The 16289-nt window shown below is 42.7% G+C and overlaps 1 protein-coding gene across 1 annotated transcript in view; it reads left to right on the top strand.

Annotated features, from left to right (window-relative positions):
• The window catches only part of LOC129819043 (A disintegrin and metalloproteinase with thrombospondin motifs 19-like), a 169110-nt gene that overhangs the window by 77307 nt on the left and 75514 nt on the right, over positions 1 to 16289 (top strand). The window lies entirely within an intron of this gene.

Genomic DNA, 16289 nt, shown 5'->3' with positions numbered 1-16289 from the left:
AATAGTTGATAGTTAGTAGTGTTACTAGTTACTTGTTTATAGTTAGTAGTGTTAATAGTTTATAGTTTATAGTTAGTATTAATAGTTTATAGTTAGGGTTAATAGTTAACAGTTTATAGTTAGTGTTAATAGTTTATAGTTAGGGTTAATAGTTAATAATTTATAGTTAGTGTTAATAGTTAATAGTTAGTGTTACTAGTTGATAGTTAGTAGTGTTACTAGTTACTAGTTTATACTTAGTAGTGTTAATTGTTTATAGTTAGTGTTAATAGTTTATAGTTAGTGTTAATAGTTGATCGTTTATAGTTAGTAGTGTTAATAGTTAAGTTTATAGTTAGTGTTAATAGTTTATAGTTAGTAGTGTTACTAGATACTAGTTTATAGTTAGTAGTGTTAATAGTTAATTGTTTATAGTTAGTGTTAATAGTTAATCCTTTATATTTAGTGTTAATAGTTTATAATTAGTGTTAATAGTTTGTCGTTTTTAGTTAGTGTTAATAGTTCATAGTTAGGGTTAATATCTGATAGTTAGTAGTGTTAATAGTTTATAGTTAGTGTTAATAGTTAATTGTTTATAGTTAGTGTTAATAGTTAATTGTTTATAGTTAGTGTTAATAGTTAAGTTTATAGTTATTGTTAATAGTTGATTGTTTATTGTTAGTGTTAATAGTTAATAGTTAGTGTTAATAGTTTATAGTTAGTGTTAATAGTTAATAGTTAGTGTTAATAGTTTATAGTTAGTGTTAATAGTTTATAGTTTATAGTTAGTGTTAATAGTTTATAGTTTATAGTTAGTGTTTATAGTTTATAGTTAGTGTTAATAGTTGATAGTTAGTAGTGTTACTAGTTACTTGTTTATAGTTAGTAGTGTTAATAGTTAATTGTTTATAGTTAGTGTTAATAGTTAATTGTTTATAGTTAGTGTTAATAGTTTATAGTTAATGTTAATAGTTTATAGTTAGGGTTAATAGTTAATAGTGTATAGTTAGTGTTAATAGTTTATCGTTAGGGTTAATAGTTAATAGTTTATAGTTAGTGTTAATAGTTAATAGTTTATAGTTTATAGTAAGTGTTAATAGTTTATAGTTAGGGTTAATAGTTAATAGTTTATAGTTAGTGTTAATAGTTTATCGTTAGTGTTAATAGCTGATAATTAGTAGTGTTACTAGTTTATAGTTAGTGTTAATAGTTTATAGTTAGTGTTAATAGTTTATAGTTTATAGTTTGTGTTAATAGTTTATAATTAGTGTTAATAGTTGAGAGTTAGTAGTGTTACTAGTTACTTGTTTATAGTTAGTAGTGTTAATAGTTTATAGTTAGTGTTAATAGTTTATAGTTAGGGTTAATAGTTAATAGTTTATAGTTAGTGTTAATAGTTTATATTTAGGGTTAATAGTTAATAGTTAGTAGTGTTAATAGTTCATAATTTATAGTTAGTGTTAATAGTTTATAGTTAGTGTTACTAGTTGATAGTTAGTAGTGTTACTAGATACTAGTTTATACCTAGTAGTGTTAATGGTTAAATGTTTATTGTTAGTGTTAATAGTTTATAGTTAGTGTTAATAGTTTATAGTTAGTGTTAATAGTTTATAGTTAGTGTTAATAGTTTATAGTTAATGTTAATAGTTTATAGTTTATAGTTTGTGTTAATAGTTTATAATTAGTGTTAATAGTTGATAGTTAGTAGTGTTACTAGTTACTAGTTTATAGTTAGTAGTGTTAATAGTTAATTGTTTATAGTCATTCCCCCGAGCTGCTCCTTTAAGATACTCCTGAACCATGCTACAATCATTCCCCTGAGCTGCTCCTTTAAGATACTCCTGAACCATGCTACAATCATTCCCCTGAGCTGCTCCTTTAAGATACTCCTGAACCATGCTACAATCATTCCCCTGAGCTGCTCCTTTAAGATACTCCTGAACCATGCTACAATCATTCCCCTGAGCTGCTCCTTTAAGATACTCCTGAACCATGCTACAATCATTCCCCTGAGCTGCTCCTTTAAGATACTCCTGAACCATACTACAATCATTCCCCTGAGCTGCTCCTTTAAGATACTCCTGAACTATGTTACATTCATTCCCCTGAATGTGGCACATTTAAGATATTCCTGAACCACGTTACATTCATTCCCCTGAGCTGCTCCTTTAAGATATTCCTGAACCATTACATAACAAGTATTACTCAATTTGACCACCACATTCCTGGAATGCATCCAAATAGCACACTATTCCTTATATAGTGCACTGCTTATGACCAGAGATCTAAAGGGAAAGGGGATACGTAGTCAGTTGTACAACTGAATGCCTTCAACTGAAATGTGTCTTCCGCATTTAACCCAACCCCTCTGAATCAGCGAGGTGTGGGGTGGCTGCCTTAATCGACATCCACGTCTTCAGCGCCCAGGGAACATTGCCTTGCTCAGGGGCAGAATGACAGACTTTTACCATGCCAGCTCTGGGATTTTAGGCTATGTACCCTGATCAGAAGTAGTGCACTACATAGGCAATCGTGTGCCATTTGAGACGCAATATAGGAATGTGTTGGTCAAATTGAGTTATATGTGTTATGTAATGGTTCAGGAATATCTTAAAGGAGCAGCTATTCATCCCTACTGTCTCCCTCAAGACAGAGCTGATAAGAACTCTTGAAGCCACTCATGTGAATGCTAACCATGTGACTCCCTTCTATTGGCTTGGTCATTGTGTATCTGTTCCAGGATGAAGTTTCCCCTAGGTACAGATCTAGGATCATCTTCCCCTTCCCCAATCTTAACTTTAACCATTAGTGGGGAAAATGTTAAACTGACACCTGATCAGTGTCTAGGGGCATCTTAACCGTACACAAGAGGGGACTTCCATGCCTGTGAGCTTTGACTTGATTGGCTTCCCATGATGACTCATGAGCCAATCAGATTAGTCCTTACTGGAGTTCACAGACCACAAGTCATTTGTGATGTATGGCTGAGAAGTAACACAATCCAGTAACAAGGGTTTTTCATTTGAATTAAGTTTCTTCCATCAGTTGCCTGCATCTATTTATATATCCAGTTTATACTTCATTGGGGTTACACATTTTGGTTTAGTGATTTAGTCTTAGTGGTTTGCTTTGGTAACCCTCCAGAACTATGACATGCTGCAGATGCCCACTGTGCAGGATGAGCATTTAGGATGATGGTTTTAGTCAGTGTCAGAGAAAGAGAAACACTACTTTTGACTATAAAGGCCTTGGTGTTTAGGACACAGTCAAAGAGAGACTAAGATTGTGACATTTGGATACATCATGTCCTGTTACATCATGTCCTGTTACATCATGTCCTGTTACATCATGGCCTGTTACATCATGTCCTGTTACATCATGTCCTGTAACATCATGTCCTGATACATCATGGCCTGTTACATCATGTCCTGATACATGATGTCCTGATACATCATGGCCTGTTACATCATGTCCTGTTACATCATGTCCTGATACATCATGTCCTGTTACATCATGTCCTGATACATCATGTCCTGATACATCATGTATTGATACATCATGGCCTGTTACATCATGTCCTGTTACATCATGGCCTGTTACATCATGGCCTGATACATCATGTCCTGTTACACCATGTCCTGTTACACCATGTCCTGTTACATCATGTCCTGTTACATCATGTCCAGATACATAATGTCCTGATACATCATGTCCTGTAACATCATTTCCTGTTACATCATGTCTTGTTACATCATGGCCTGATACATCATGGCCTGATACATCATGTCCTGTTACATCATGTCCTGTTACATCATGTCCTGTTACATCATGTCCAGATACATCATGTCCAAATACACCATGTCCTGTTACATCATGTCCTGTTACATCATGTCCAGATACATCATGTCCAAATACACCATGTCCTGTTACATCATGCCCTGTTACATCATGTCCAGATACATCATGTCCTGTTACATCATGTCCAGATACATCATGTCCAAATACATAATTTCCTGTTACATTATGTCTTGTTACATCATGTCCTGTTACATCATGTCTTGTTACATCATTTCCTGATACATCATGTCCTGTTACATCATGTCTTGTTACATCATTTCCTGATACATCATGTCCTGTTATATCATGTCCTGTTACATCATGTCTTGTTACATAATTTCCTGATACATCATGTCCTGTTACATCATGTCTTGTTACATCATTTCCTGATACATCATGGCCTGTTCGTCTAGCCTTGTGAAGCTGTGTGCTCTGCCCCCCCCCCCCCCCCCCCCCGAGGTTGTGTTTTGTTCACATATAGACACACTCACACACTCCTCTCTCTCTCTCCCACACAGTATACACAGACACACAGCACACACAGACAGACACATGCACACACAGACACACAGCACACACAACACACAGCACATACAGACACACAGCACACACAACACACAGCACACACAGACAGACACATGCACACACAGACACACAGCACACACAGACACACAGCACACACAACACACAGCACACACAGACAGACACATGCACACACAGACACACAGCACACACAACACACAGCACACACAGACACACATAGACACATGCACACACAGACACACACAACACAACACACAGCACACACAGACACACAGCACACATAGACACATGCACACACATACACACAGCACACACAGACACATGCACACACAGACACACACAGACACAAACACACACAGACACACAGACACATGCACACACAGCACACACAGCACATATAGACACATGCACACACAGACACACAGCACAACACAGACACATGCACACACAGACACATGCACACACAGCACACACAGCACACACAGACACACATCATACACAGACACACACAACACACACACACCAGCGCATAGGCAATGGCCCATATTGTTGTTGTTCACCCTGGTTTTTATAGGAAGACATAACGAGCCGCACCGCGGGCACTTCCACTCCCTGGCCAAGCTCAGTGCATGCCTTTCCTTACAGGTAGTCACAAGAAGGGGTGTGTTCCAAATGGCACCCTATTCCCTATTTAGTGCCCTACTTATGACCAGGACCAATAAGGCAGAGGGTGAACAGACCACCAAGCAACACGCCATGCACCTCCACTGAGAATAAAGGAAGGGCGGAGGGAAACATGATGTAATCCTGGCTGTGTTAAAAGGAGATGTGGTTTGTTTGATGTGGATGTACTGACAGTTGTGGCTGCTTTGTGTGATGTAATGTTGTCTCTACCTTCTTGCCCTTTGTCCTGTTGTCTGTGCCCAATAATGTTTGTACCATGTTTTATGCTGCTACCATGTTGTGTTGCTACCATGTTGTGTTGTCATGTGTTGCTACCTTGCTATGTTGTTGTCTTATAGGTCTCTCTTTATGTGGTGTTGTGTTGTCTCTCTTGTTGTGATGTGTGTTTTGTCCTATATTTATATTGTATTTATTTTTAATCCCAGGCCCCCGTCCCCGCAGGAGGCCTTTTGCCTTTTGGTAGGCCGTCATTGTAAACTTTCATGACCTCTCGGAGGTGTCAAAGTACACTGTATTTGACCTTACCCCTTTGGCCCCACTCTCCCACCCTCCTCCCACTCTCCCAGCCTCCTTGCTGGCTTCCAGGCTAGTTTCTAGCCTCCAAGTGTGGAATTTGCGTGACATACACACACACAGCATGTAACAAAAGTCATCACTGTAGAGAGGGACAGGTAGATGGAGAGAAAGAAACGTTTAAGGGGGAAAGCTAGCCGTTGACCTAGATTCTCACAACCGCTGATTCCTCTGGTTCGTGTCGGCCATTCCTCCTTACACTGCCAATCCTCAGGTATCCTATCAAGGCTGGTGTGGTTATGGGTACCTTATGCTGCCGCTGCTGTGTGCAATATGGCTGCAAAGCTAAACGTTAATGTTTGACAAATTCGGCGTAACACCCCCTGTGTCTGTTCGGATTATGACCATGTTGTTTGAACTGAAGGTTTTCGCTACAGGCGAGTTTCCCTCTCACCTCACTCTAAAATCATACACTAAAATTAGATGTTTCCCTTTTTCTTCACCAGTCACGCTGTGCAACAATTTGATAGCTTTTGAGTGCATCCGCAGTGGGTAGGATATTATTGGGTACATATTTGTCAGTTTAAGCCTTAGATGTAGATGCACAGACGTTAAAGTGACTGCTTTAAGTAGAGCACCTGAAAATCCCATCACCATACATTTCATCAAAGTATACAATCCCATTCTAGTTACTATGCAATGTTCATCTGATGTTCACTTACTCGTAGATCACAGATAACATGGCAACTTAGCATTCCTTTGCTCCTGTGTTTGTCCCGTACTCTATGTCATAAAACGCTAGCCCTAGTATGACAGGACAGAATGAGGGGAGGACTCCAAACCAGATCCTAAAGCACCCTGGGTAAATGTAGGTTTTCCCGTCGTACCGCCGCATAGTCACTACAGGTGTACCACACATGTGGGCTTAGAGGCATGGGTTTGTCGTTAGACCGATTCCCAGATTGATGTTTAACTATAAAAATATCAAGCGAAATGGATTTGGGTACTCCGGGAGGATTAAAAATCCATCTTTTTTTCCCCCTGGATTTGGAGTTGCAGGTTCATTGAACATATATTTCATAAAAACAAGTTCTTATGTTACGTTTCTTTACTATCTGACGGAGGGAGAACACAAAAAAAAGATTCTGCTGCTTCCATTTTACTTTCCGTGAAAAGCAGACAATCTGGAGACTGTTGTGGGCTAGGTGGAAGCTCCGCTATGTTGTTGTAAAACTTGTTTTAGCCCGCTCTGTCCATTTCTCCCCCTCATTTACGTTTAGGTTTGACTAATGCTGGAGGATTTGCCGGCTGGAGCATGGAGATAATGTGTCAAAACGTCTAGCATAAAGACTCATTGCCCCCCTCACACACCTGAAAGGAACAACGCCAGACCAAACACATCTTACCTCCATCCACGGCCTGTTATTGACATGGTTTGCCTACCGACGGAGGCCCTTACATAAATGGGCGACGGCAGAGAGCGTTATCATCGGGATCACAATGACTTGTCGTCTCACATTTCTCAAAGGAGTGGAGGGGTGTCATTAGGGGCCTTTTCAAGCCAACTCAACACCCAAAAGGGCCAGATGCCCAGCTAAGTGCAGGGGAACAGAGTGACTGGCTGTTACTTCACAGGACCCGGGCTGCCAGAGACTCCTAGCATTCACTAATGGCCAGATTAGGGGCTAATCTCTACCGTCTAGCCCTGAAACCCAGTCATATTGCCCTGGAACCCACTCATATTGAACCCAGTCATATTGAAACCAGTAATATTGCCCTGAACTAGTCATAGACTGTTCTCTCTGCTACCGCACGGCAAGTGGGACCGGAGCCATAAGACTCCCCAAGCCATAAGACTCCTGAACATCTAATCAAATGGCTACCCGGATTATTTGCATTGCACCCCCCCCCCCCCCCCCTCTTTTACACTTCCGCTACTCTCTGTTGTTATCATCTATGCATAGTCACTTTAATAACTCTACCTACATGTACATATTACCTAAATTACCTCGACAAACCGGTGCCCCCGCACATTGACTCTGTGATGGTGCCCCCTGTATATAGTCTCACTATTGCTATTTTACTGCTGCTTTTTAATTATTTGTTACTTTTATTTCTTATTCTTATTTGTACTGCATTGTTGGTTAGGGGTTCGTAAGTAAGCATTTCTCTGTAAGGTTACACCTGTTGTATTTTGGCGCATGTGACTAATACAATTTGATTTGATTTAATTTGAACCCCAGTCAAATTGCACTGAAACTGAGTCATATTGAACCCAGTCAAATTGAACTAAGTCATATTGCCCTGAAACTGAGTCATATTGAACCCAGTCATGTTGAACCCAGTCATATTGAACCCAGTCATATTGAACTAAGTCATATTGCCCTGAAACTGAGTCATATTGAACCCAGTCATGTTGAACCCAGTCATATTGAACCCAGTCATATTGAACTAAGTCATATTGCCCTGAAACCCAGTCATATTGAACCCAGTCATATTGAACCCAGTCATGTTGAACCCAGTCATATTGCCCTGAAACTGAGTCATATTGAACCCAGTCATGTTGAACCCAGTCATATTGAACCCAGTCATATTGCCCTGAAACTGAGTCATATTGTAACGGCTTGTGCTCTCCTCATCCTCGGAAGAGGTGAGGAGAGAAGGATTCTCAGACCAAAACGCAGGCTTAGGGAAATAAGCCATCTTTATTATAAAATATGATGGCAACACGAAACGAAACAAAACACTTTAACAAGCTTACAAAATAACAAAACGACGTTGACGCAACCTGAACATAAACTTACATAACTAAACATAAACTTACGTACAGGAAAACAGACGACATCGAAACGAAACAAACAAACGCTACAGTCCTATGTGGTACAAACATACATACAGACACAGGAGACAATCACCCACAAACAAACAGTGAGAATGCCCTACCTAAATATGACTCTTAATTAGAGGCAAACGCAAACCACCTGCCTCTAATCAAGAGCCATACCAGGCAAACCAAAACCAACATAGAAACAGATAACATAGAATGCCCACCCAACCTCACGTCCTGACCAACTAACACACAAAAACTAACATAAATAGGTCAGGAACGTGACAGTACCCCCCCCACAAGGTGCGAACTCCGGACGCACCAGCACAAAGTCTAGGGGAGGGTCTGGGTGGGCATCTAACCACGGTGGTGGCTCAGGCTCCGGGCGCGGTTCCCACCCCACCATAATCCATCCTAGCCTCCTCCCTCCAAGAATGTCCACCCTCTTTCTTCCCCCACAAAATCTTCCTAATAACATATCTAATAATGACAACACCGGGACAGAGAGATAAACCAAGACAGAGGGATAGATAAGACTATAGAGGTAGATAAAGATAGAGAGGGAGATCAGGATAGAGGGGCAACTCCGGACTGAAAGGCAGCTCCGGACAGAGAGACAGCTCTGGACTGATGGGCAGTTCTGGGTATCTAGCCTTTTCAGGCTGAAGGGCAGCTCATTGCTGACTGACGACTCTCGACGCTCATGGCAGGCTGACGGCTCTCGACGCTCATGGCAGGCTGACGGCTCTCGACGCTCATGGCAGGCTGACGGCTCTCGACGCTCATGGCAGGCTGACGGCTCTCGACGCTCATGGCAGGCTGACGGCTCTCGACGCTCATGGCGCTCTGACGGCTCTGGCTGCTCATGGCTCGCTGGCGGCTCTGGCAGATCCTGTCTGGTTTGCGTCTCTGGCAGATCCTGTCTGGTTGGCGGCTCTGGCAGATCCTGTCTGGTTGGCGGCTCTGGCAGATCCTGTCTGGTTGGCGGCTCTGGCAGATCCTGTCTGGTTGGCGGCTCTGGCAGATCCTGTCTGGCTGACGGCTCTAGCGGCTCCTGTCTGGCTGACGGCTCTAGCGGCTCCTGTCTGGCTGACGGCTCTGTAGGCTCATGGCAGACGGGCGGCTTTGCAGGCTCATGGCAGACGGGCGGCTTTGCAGGCTCCTGGCAGACGGATGGCTCAGATGGCGCTGGGGAGACGGATGGCTCAGATGGCGCTGGGGAGACGGATGGCTCAGATGGCGCTGGGGAGACGGATGGCTCTGGCCGGATACGGTACACTGTAGACCTGGTGCGTGGTGCCGGAACTGGAGGCACCGTGCTAATGACAAGCACCTTCCTACTAGTGCGGGGAGCAGGGACAGGGCACACTGTATTCTCAAAGCCTACTCTATCCCTGATGCGTGGTACCGGCACTGGTGACGCCGGGCTGAGGACAAGCACATCAGGATTAGTAGGGGGAGAAGATACAGTTTGTACAGGGCTCTGGAGACGCACTGGTAGCTTAGTGCGTGGGGCCGGAACTGGAGGCACCGGGCTAGATACACGCACTACAGGGAGAGTGCGTGGAGGAGGAACAGGGCTCAGGATACGCACTGGTAGCCTAGTGCGTAGTGTATACACTGTAGGTACTAGGCTGGGGCGGGGAGGTGGTGCCGGAAATACCGGACCGTGGAGGCGTACTGGCACTCTTGAGCATTGAGCTTGCCCAACCTTACCTGGTTGAATACTCCCGGTTGCCCGACCAGTGCGGGGAGGTGGAATAACCCGCACCGGGCTATGTAGGCGAACCGGGGAAACCATGCGTAAGGCAGGTGCCATGTATGCCGGCCCGAGGAGACGCACTGGAGACCAGACGCGTTGAGCCGGCCTCATGACACCTGGCTCAATACCCAATCTAGCCCTACCAGTGCGGGGAGGTGGAATAACCCGCACTGGGCTATGCACTCGTACAGGAGACACCGTGCGCTCTACTGCGTAACACGGCGCCTGCCCGTACTCCCGCTCTCCACGGTAAGCCTGGGAAGTGGGCGCAGGTCTCCTACCTGCCCTTGGCCCACTATCTCCTAGCCCCCCCCCAAGAAATTTTTGGGAATTACTTACGGGCTTTTTCGGCTTCCGTGCCAGACGCGTTCCCTCATAGCTCCGGTTCCTCTCTCCGGTAGCCTCTGCTCTCCTCAGTGCCTCCACCTGTTCCCATGGCTTTTCGGGCTTCCAGCCACGTCTCCTTGCTGCCTCCTCAAACCACCGTTCCTGGGCTTTAGCTGCCTCCCTCTCTTCCTGAGAACGGCGATTTTCTCCTGCCTTAGCCCAGGGACCTTCTCCATTCATTATCTGTTCCCATGTCCAGAAATCCTTGTTTTGTCCCTTACTCCGTTTCCCTGGCCGCTTGGTCTTAGCGTGGTGGGTGATTCTGTAACGGCTTGTGCTCTCCTCATCCTCGGAAGAGGTGAGGAGAGAAGGATCCTCAGACCAAAACGCAGGCTTAGGGAAATAAGCCATCTTTATTATAAAATATGATGGCAACACGAAACGAAACAAAACACTTTAACAAGCTTACAAAATAACAAAACGACGTTGACGCAACCTGAACATAAACTTACATAACTAAACATAAACTTACGTACAGGAAAACAGACGACATCGAAACGAAACAAACAAACGCTACAGTCCTATGTGGTACGAACATACATACAGACACAGGAGACAATCACCCACAAACAAACAGTGAGAATGCCCTACCTAAATATGACTCTTAATTAGAGGCAAACGCAAACCACCTGCCTCTAATCAAGAGCCATACCAGGCAAACCAAAACCAACATAGAAACAGATAACATAGAATGCCCACCCAACCTCACGTCCTGACCAACTAACACACAAAAACTAACATAAATAGGTCAGGAACGTGACACATATTGAAACCAGTCATATTGAACCCAGTCATATTGAACCCAGTCATATTGCCCTGAAACTGAGTCATATTGAACCCAGTCATATTGAACCCAGTCATATTGAACCCAGTCATATTGAACCCAGTCATATTGAACCCAGTCATATTGCCCTGAAACTGAGTCATATTGAACCCAGTCATGTTGAACCCAGTCATATTGAACCCAGTCATATTGCCCTGAAACTGAGTCATATTGAACCCAGTCATATTGAACCCAGTCATATTGAACCCAGTCATATTGCCCTGAAACTGAGTCATATTGAACCCAGTCATATTGAACCCAGTCATATTGAACCCAGTCATATTGAACCCAGTCATATTGAACCCAGTCATATTGCCCTGAAACTGAGTCATATTGAACCCAGTCATATTGAACCCAGTCATATTGCCCTAAAACTGAGTCATATTGAACCCAGTCATATTGAACCCAGTCATATTGAACCCAGTCATATTGCACTGAAACCCAGTCATATTGAACCCAGTCATATTGAACCCAGTCATGTTGAACCCAGTCATATTGAACTAAGTCATATTGCCCTGAAACCCATTCATATTGAACCCAGTCATGTTGAACCCAGTCATATTGAACTAAGTCATATTGCCCTGAAACCCAGTCATATTGAACTTCTCAGAGACAGAAACATAGAAAATTAGCACATTTTGGGAGGAGTGAGTACAGGGAGTGTGTGTGTGTGTGTGTGTGTTTGGTGAGATGGCGAGCCTAAGATGTCTAATGGACATCCAGGCCCTTAGAAACTGCACTTAATTTATTTTAGTTTCGTCCATCAAAGGCAGGATTGTTCTGCCGGTTTTCGTAATGGAAAGCATTAGTTCTGGATCCTTTTCAATGGGGTGATTAAGCCATCAAAGGTCACAGCATACGATCCACTACATGAGAAAATACAAAATCCCCTTCTCGTGTTTTCCCCCTTAACCTGATCCCGCAGGAGCAAAAGAGTTGCAGCTGTCATTTCCAGGCCAGAATTCGGGAGCACACACCAGACATGGCGCTAGTATGTTGAACTGTTAGGGCAATTTACCTGACGGTGGATGAAATGGAGGGCTTTTTCCCTTTGAACCGGATCCACATTTTTAAAATAAAGGCCTGAAATCACTTTGATTACTGGATGGAAGAGAAAGGAGAGGACAAGGGAGAACATACTATATTATTGTAGAGTTAGAGTTAGGGCTTATTGTAGGGTTAGGGCTTATTGTAGGGTTAGGGCTTATTGTAGGGTTAGGGTTTATTGTAGGGTTAGGGTTTATTGTAGGGTTAGGGCTTATTGTAGGGTTAGGGCTTATTGTAGGGTTAGGGCTTATTGTAGGGTTAGGGCTTATTGTAGGGTTAGGGCTTATTGTAGGGTTAGGGCTTATTGTAGGGTTAGGGCTTATTGTAGGGTTAGGGCTTATTGTAGGGTTAGGGCTTATTGTAGGGTTAGGGCTTATTGCAGGGTTAGGGCTTATTGTAGGGTTAGGGCTTATTGTAGAGTTAGGGCTTATTGTAGAGTTAGGGCTTATTTTAGAGTTAGGGCTTATTGTAGAGTTAGGGCTTATTGTAGGGTTAGGGCTTATTGTAGGGTTAGGGCTTATTGTAGGGTTAGGGCTTATTGTAGGGTTAGGGCTTATTGTAGGGTTAGGGCTTATTGTAGAGTTAGGGCTTATTGTAGAGTTAGGGCTTATTGTAGAGTTGGGGCTTATTGTAGAGTTAGGGCTTATTGCAGGGTTAGGGCTTATTGCAGGGTTAGGGCTTATTGTAGGGTTAGGGCTTATTGCAGGGTTAGGGTTTATTGTAGGGTTAGGGCTTATTGTAGGGTTAGGGCTTATTGTAGGGTTAGGGCTTATTGTAGAGTTAGGGCTTATTGTAGGGTTAGGGCTTATTGTAGAGTTAGGGCTTATTGTAGGGTTAGGGCTTATTGTAGGGTTAGGGCTTATTGTAGAGTTAGGGCTTATTGTAGGGTTAGGGCTTATTGTAGAGTTAGGGCTTATTGTAGGGTTAGGGCTTATTGTAGGGTGAGGGTTTATTGTAGGGTTAGGGCTTATTGTAGGGTGAGGGCTTATTGTAGGGTGAGGGTTTATTGTAGGGTTAGGGCTTATTGTAGGGTTAGGGCTTATTGTAGGGTTAGGGCTTATTGTAGGGTTAGGGCTTATTGTAGGGTGAGGGTTTATTGTAGGGTTAGGGCTTATTGTAGGGTGAGGGTTTATTGTAGGGTTAGGGCTTATTGTAGGGTTAGGGCTTATTGTAGGGTTATGGCTTATTGTAGGGTTAGGGCTTATTTTAGGGTGAGGGTTTATTGTAGGGTTAGGGCTTATTGTAGGGTGAGGGTTTATTGTAGGGTTAGGGCTTATTGTAGGGTTAGGGCTTATTGTAGGGTTAGGGCTTATTGTAGGTTTAGGGCTTATTGTAGGGTTAGGGCTTATTGCAGGGTTAGGGCTTATTGTAGGGTTAGGGCTTATTGTAGGGTTAGGGTTTATTGTAGGGTTAGGGCTTATTGTAGGGTTAGGGCTTATTGTAGGGTTAGGGCTTATTGTAGGGTGAGGGTTTAATGTAGGGTGAGGGCTTATTGTAGGGTGAGGGTTTATTGTAGGGTTAGGGCTTATTGTAGGGTTAGGGCTTATTGTAGGGTGAGGGTTTATTGTAGGGTTAGGGCTTATTGTAGGGTTAGGGCTTATTGTAGGGTTAGGGCTTATTGTAGGGTTAGGGCTTATTGTAGGGTGAGGGTTTATTGTAGGGTTAGGGCTTATTGTAGGGTGAGGGTTTATTGTAGGGTTAGGGCTTATTGTAGGGTTAGGGCTTATTGTAGGGTTAGGGCTTATTGTAGGGTTAGGGCTTATTGTAGGGTGAGGGTTTATTGTAGGGTTAGGGCTTATTGTAGGGTGAGGGTTTATTGTAGGGTTAGGGCTTATTGTAGGGTTAGGGCTTATTGTAAGGTTAGGGCTTATTGTAGGGTTAGGGCTTATTGTAGGGTTAGGGTTTATTGTAGGCAGAGCCATAATGCCCCAGAGCCATCATGCCCGCAGGGGCATGTGCTCCCTCAGATTTGTCCTGTTTAAAAAATACATAAAAAATATATATAATAATAATAATAATAATAATAATAATAATAATATATATACACTCCCGGTCAAACGTTTCTTTATGTTTACTATTTTCTACATTGTAGAATAATACTGAAGACGTCACAACTATGAAATAACACATATGGAATCATGTAGTAAACAAAAACGTTTTTTTAGATTTTAGATTCTTCAAAGTAGCCACCCTTTGCCTTGAGTAGCCACCCTTTGCACACTCTTGGCATTTTCTCAACCAGCTTCACCTGGAATGCTTTTCCAACAGTCTTGAAGGAGTTCCCACATATGCTGAGCACTTGTTGGCTGTTTTTCCTTCACTCTATGCATCCAACTAATCCCAAACCATCTCAATTGGGTTGATGTTGGGTGTTTGTGGAGGCCAGGTCATCTCATGCAGCACTCCATCACTCTCCTTCTTGGTCAAATAACCCTTACACAGCCTGGAGGTGTGTTGGGTCATTGTTCTGTTGAAAAACAAATGATAGCTAAGCGCAAACCAGATGGGAGGCGTATCGCTGCAGAATGCTGTGGTAGCCATGCTGGTAAAGTGTGCCTTGAATCCTAAAAATATCCCTGACCGTCTCACCAGCAAAACACCCCCACACCATCACACCTCCTTCACAGTGGGAACCACACATTCGGAGGTCATCCGTTCACCTACTCTACGTCTCACAAAGACACGACGGTTGGAATAAAAAATCTCACATTTGGATCTTATGTCTAATGTCCATTGCTCGTGTTTCTTGGCCCAAGCAAGTCTCTTCTTCTTATTGGTGACCTGTAGTAGTGGTTTCTTTGCAGCAGTTTGACCATGAAGGCCTGATCCACGCAGTCTCCTCTGAACAGTTGATGTTGAGATGTGTCTGTTACTTGAACTCTGTGAAGCATTTATTTGGTCTGCAATTTCTGAGGCTGGTAACTCTAATGAACTTATCCTCTGCAGCAGAGGTAACTCTGGGTCTTCCATTCCTGTGACAGTCCTCATGAGAGCCAGTTTCATCATAGCGCTTGATGGTTTTTGCGACTGCACTTGAAGAAACATTTTCCACATTGACTGACATTCATGTCTTAAAGTAATGATGGACTGTAATTTCTCTTTGCTTATTTGAGTTGTTATTGCTATAATATGGACTTGGTCTTTTATCAAATAGGGCTATCTTCTGTATACCACCCCTACCTAGAAGGAAAGGAATTCCACAAATTAACTTTTAGCAAGCCACACCTGTTATTTGAAATGCATTCCAGGTGACTACCTCATGTAGCTGGTTAAGAGAAAGCCAAGAGTTTGCAAATCTGTCATCAAGGCAAAAGGTGGCTACTTTGAAGAATCTCAAATATAAAATATATTAACATTTGTTTAACACTTTTTTGGTTACTACATGATTCCATATGTGTTCATAGTTTTGATATCTTCACTATTATTCTACAATGTAGAAAATAGTAAAAATAAAGACCTACCCTTGAATGAGTAGGTGTGTCCAGACTTTGGACTGGAAATGTATATTATTTATTTGTTGTAATACAACTAGCCACCTAGCATTTTTATGAAGTTGGCTTTAGCTAGCCCAGATAGGTTCCCAATCTCCAAACCCCATATCTAGCTATCAATAAGCCATTTCAGGTTATCACTCAAATTAGAGTAGCTAGCTTATCTAACTATTTTAGCTGGCATGCCTGCTGAAATTAAAAAGCAAGCAGGAACTAAATGTAATGAAAAGACTCACATTCCTTTCAATCTTTCACCAAGATTTTTAGAAGAGATGCAGAGAAGAATATTTTGTTTCTTTAAAAAATAACCACCAGTCAGGAGGATACAGACACCTAAAAGGGTATGCTTAGATTTTTTTACAGAGAAATAGGAAATAGGAAAAAGGTCTTTCAGGT

Source organism: Salvelinus fontinalis, chromosome 21 (genome assembly GCF_029448725.1).
Source record: "Salvelinus fontinalis isolate EN_2023a chromosome 21, ASM2944872v1, whole genome shotgun sequence".
Taxonomy (NCBI): Eukaryota; Metazoa; Chordata; class Actinopteri; order Salmoniformes; family Salmonidae; genus Salvelinus; species Salvelinus fontinalis.
This window is presented reverse-complemented; position numbering and strand designations above follow the sequence as displayed.